At 35.0% G+C, this 5,137-nt stretch overlaps 1 pseudogene; it reads right to left on the bottom strand.

The window, feature by feature from the left end:
* Window positions 1–1,277: 1,277 nt before the first annotated feature.
* Window positions 1,278–2,203, bottom strand: LOC102506309 (annotated as a pseudogene).
* Between the last annotated feature and the right edge of the window lie 2,934 nt (window positions 2,204–5,137).

The following is a 5,137-nucleotide window of genomic DNA, read 5'->3' on the forward strand; positions in this document are numbered from 1 at the left end:
TTAGAAGACTGGCACACTTTAATATCAATGTACATAGATGAATAAACACCTTTGAGGTGTTTATAATCAGTTTACCAGGGAGACTATTAACACTTTTCATTTACATAGGAAATTACATAGTAATTTACATAGTAAAATCACTATGTAATTTACTCCAGTGCATTAGTTGCCAAAAAGAGCAAATATATGTCATAGTTGATAACAGCAATTCTGATGTGAGAGATTTAATGGACTATTTACAGACAGAATAGTATTCTCAAGTATTATGTTTCACATGCTTGTAAATGTGCAATTTTTCATATGGTGAAATTCACTGAAAAGTTTTGTAAATTTAAGATTCTTCAAAATCATGTTCTCACAGTAACATATCTCTGAGGTCTTAAGCTAATAATAAAACAACATTCCCACAACCTGTTTGGGTCACTGAATTCTGAAAATTAGAGACTTCCTCACCCAGACTCAAGTAATGTTCTTCCAGATGGTTCTTAAGAACTCCAGGATGTTCAAAAATTAGGTAATAAAATTGCCATTTGATATGTCTGGAAAGTTAGAGATGGATGAAAGAGTACTATTTCATTATTACAATTGAAATAGCCACTATTTAAATATTAAAGTCATGTTTTACAATCTAAATCAGAGAAGGGAAAAAGTTAGTTTTTCTATGCACTGCTCGTGAAACTTGCCAAGTCTTTATACATTTGGAGTCTACCTTACAATTAAAAGTGCATTTTATTTTCTATGTGTAGGTCGTCTAACACTGTCTATGTTAGCAAGCACAGATGTGTACATTGGCAAGGTGTGTACAAACATACTGTGGTTCTGGATTTCTGGAAAAGCTCAAGGATAAAGTTCTAAAATCCTCTTTTATCCTTGAACATACAGAACTCTCTTGTTTTGAACTGCGGAGTTAATTTAGCTCTTTGCCCACTTTGTCTGCAGCCTTTGTCCAGCCTTCAGTAACTGTAAGCAACACTATTTACTTTCTGCTAGGCTTATAATCCTTTGCATCCAAGAAGAAAATTGCTGACACAGTCTGCTTACAAACCCCTTTCTGTGTGTGGTACTGTGTCTGATCTGACCATATATGAGCTGCAGTCCAGACCATCCTGATTATCCACATTTTCTAGCCTCTGGTTAGCAGACACATGCTCTTCTTCACCATTATCCTGAGAGTTCAGGAATCAAAAGGACACTAATTTGAGTTTAACGACCATATATTTGGAATTATTTTTTTAAAAAAGGCTAACGGTATTCAGTGTCATGATCAGACCATTACATTTAGCAATTAACAGCATGGGTGCAAAAAAAAAAAAAAAAACAAACCTTAAAACGCTTTGCTGAAATGCTTTATACTTTCCACAGAACAGAAACTAAAATAACCTTTTATACAATTAGTCACAGATGCAGTCCTCACATTTTTTTCACCCAAACACGTGAGTATTGTCTAAAACATGCCTTCTTTGTAGCAGCCAGGTCCAGCCACCACTGTGCTTGACTGAGTTCACAAATCTGTTGTAACCTGTAGCTCCCCTGACATTTCTCTGGCTCTCCTCTCCCTGCTAAGCTTTTTGTTTCCTGGCAGTAATTAAAACCTTCTGCCACTGACAGAGCTACTGCTGCTGCTGGAATCACCAGAGCCACCTTGGTCTCGTGGTTTGGCAAAGTATTGGCCTCTATCACCCTCGGGGCCAGAACTTCTGCCTGCAAAGTTTCCTCATTTCATTGGTTCAAAATATGAAGATTGGTTATTGCAACTGCCAAAATCATTGTAACTCCTGCCACCCCTCCAAACTGCCTCCGTCATTACCAAATCCATTCTAGCCATCCCAGCTGCCACCATATCTACCACCATCATGTCTGCCACCAAAGCCATTCTGGCGAAGTTTCCTCCACAACCAAAGTTATCATTCCCACCAAAACCACCTCTGCAACCACCACCAAAGTTTCCAGACCATTTTGGTCTCATTGGCTGAATGAAACACTAGCTGTCTCTTGTTTAGAGTTTTCCTTACTTCAGTTGCGGCGATTCACAATATGGTACTCCTGAATGACAATCTTGTTTACCGAATCACGGTCATCAAAGATTACAAAAACCAAAGCCTCTCTTCTTTCCACTAGTTCGGTCAGTCAAGATTTCAGTCACTTCAGTGTTCCCATACTGTTCAAAATAACCTCTTAGGTGATATTCTTTAGCATCTTCTTTAATGCACCAACAAAATGTAGCATGTTTTCAATTAAAATGTGATTTAAAAATTTTCTCAATAACTTTATCTGACCACAGATAGTAGTACACATTATTCATTAGACAGGCTTCCATCTTTATGCATATTCTGCATTAAAATTATAACTAGATCAACAAAGAGCATCTTCAAGTTTGAACATTCTCTATGATACAATTAACAGTTGTTTTTCTTTTTGAACTACAGCTGAATTTCTTAAAGGCACAGTCCCATTGATACTGTAACACATGGCATGAAAACACAGTGCTGGTTTCTTTAATTTTTCTAACAAGGTACCACTTCCCAATTGTCTTTTCCTATGGTCATCTAAGACTCTCTTATTTATGTTAATAGTGGGTGCCATTGCTGATAAGCTACTTGTAATAAATGAGTCAAACAAAAAGGCACAAATTCTGCAGATGGTGGAATAATTCAGTGGGATAATCTGCATAAGCAGATTCATATTTTAATAGAAAACATTTTAATTTAATGTTTGGCTTTGATCACTAGCTTACCGAACATCTCTAATTTTTTTCATCTAGTTTCCACTTTCTTTTTAATTAAAAATTGTACTGTGATTAGTGATTAATCCTTTTCCAAGTAGAAGCATGATTATATTATGCTATGCTATATGGCACAGATTTCCCATTGTTAATAATTTTACTCAGATATGTAGCTTTACTTACCCAGCTCACTTAGTGAAATACTGTTCAATGTGAGGGAAAAGCAAACAAGTCAATGTTAGCTTGTATTTTATTTATCTGAAAAGAAAGTGCAGGGTTTCTGGTCTGGCATGTAATGAGTTAGAAGTAACAACTCCATTTTAACAAGTAAGGAACTGAACAAACTGAAAAATCAACTCTTTTTGTATCTAGCCAAGAAGTAATGTCACAAGGCAAACTGCTGACCCCTAAATTGGAGAAAGAGAGAGGAGAAGACAGAGATTCACAACTCACTAGAGCAGAGATGCAGAAACAGAAATGTCTGCAGGAACTGGTGTCAGGGTAGGAAAACCTGAACTGAACTGCTGGACATCTGAGAAAAGTCTTCCGCTTCCAGCTGGTGGAGAGGAAAAGAAATTACTCTGAAATACACCAGGGTGTTCTGTTCTTTTTAAGGCGGTCTGCCCTCAGGAGAAACTCTTTTACCAAAGTGTTAACTACTGGGGTTTCTTTCAGAGCCTAACCTAACTAGAGGAAGGGAATTAACCAATTCCAGCTCTGTGAAATATTTATAAAGTGCTGAGAATGACAATTCCCCAAACTAGAACTCTACACCCTGTGAAATTATTATTCAAAAGTGAAGAAGAAATAAAAACTTAATCAAAAAAACAAAAATTGAGGGAATTTGTTGCCAGGAGATCTGCCCCATAAGAAATCTTAAAAGATATTCTTTACAGACTAGGAAAATGATGTGAATCAGAAACTCTGGTCAGCAAAAAGAAAGGAAGGGCATCAAGGGAGAAATAAATGAAGGCAAAACAAAAAACTTATTTTTCTTATTCTTATTGATATATTAGATAACAATTGGCTCAAAATAATAGCATGAATGAATGAGAGTATACATATATATGTATATACGATGATGTGTCCTTATATACAGGTGGATTGAACGACAGCCATGATACAAGGGATGGGGGGAGGAATTAGGAATATTTTGTTATAAGGGACTTTCACTATTCATGAAGCAGTATAATGTTATTTGACAGTGTACTTGAATTAGTTGTGAATTAGTATTGTAAACACTGGGGCAATCAATAAAAAAGCAAAAAAAGTACAATTTATATGCTAAGAAGGAAAAGAAAACGGAATCCTATAAAATTCTCAATTAAACAGAAAAGTTGTGGCAGACAAAAATAGGAACAACACACAAGGATAATAAAAAGAAAACAGTAACAAATATGGTATATATTAATGCAACTATATTAATAATAACTTTAAATGCCAATGGTCTAAATAGGCCAATGAAAAGACAGAGATTGTCAGAATGGACCAAAAAACAAGACCTAACTAAACACTGTCTACAAGAAACCCACTTTAAATACAAACACACTTAGAGATTCAACATAAAGTAATAAAAAGTTACACCATGCTAACACTAATAAAAAAATGTGGGCATATTAGTTTCATACAGAACAGACTTCAGAGTAAGAAAATTATCAGGGATAAAGAAGGGCTTCACATAATGATAAAGGGGTCAATACTCTAAGATAATACAACAGTTCTTAATGTGTATGCATCTAACAACAGTGTCAAAATACACAAGGCAAATCTAATAGAACTGCAAAGGGAAATACATGAATCCACTAATATAACTGGGGACTTTAAGACTCCTCTTTCAGAAACTGGCAGATCCAACAGGCAGAAAATCAGTAAGTACACAGTTGAACTTAGAAGCACCATTGATCAACTGGATATAACTGGCATCTATAAACTATTTTATCCAGCAATAACAGAGTACACATTCTTCTCAAGCTCACATGGAGCATTTACCAAGATAGACATCATTCTTGGCCATAAAACACACCTTAACAAATTAAAAACAAAATAGGACATACAACGTTTGCTCTCAAATCACAATGGAATTAAAACTTACATCAATAACAGAAAGGTTCTTCAAATACCTGGAGATTAAACAATACACTTCTAAGTAATACATGGGCCAGAGAAGAAATTCCAAGGGAAATTTTTAAATATTTTTAACTAAGTGAAAATGAAAATACAATTTCTTAAAATTAGTGGAATGCAGAAAAGCAGTGTTAGAGAGCAATTTATAGCAGTGAATATATATATATAAGAAATGAAGAAAGAGATCTAAAATCAATAATCTAAGTTCCTACCTTAGGAAACTAGAAAAAGAAAAGCAAATTAAATCCGAAGTAAGCAGACAAAATAAATAATAAAAATTAGAACAGAAAT

This window comes from Camelus ferus, chromosome 3, assembly GCF_009834535.1.
Source record: "Camelus ferus isolate YT-003-E chromosome 3, BCGSAC_Cfer_1.0, whole genome shotgun sequence".
NCBI lineage: Eukaryota > Metazoa > Chordata > Mammalia > Artiodactyla > Camelidae > Camelus > Camelus ferus.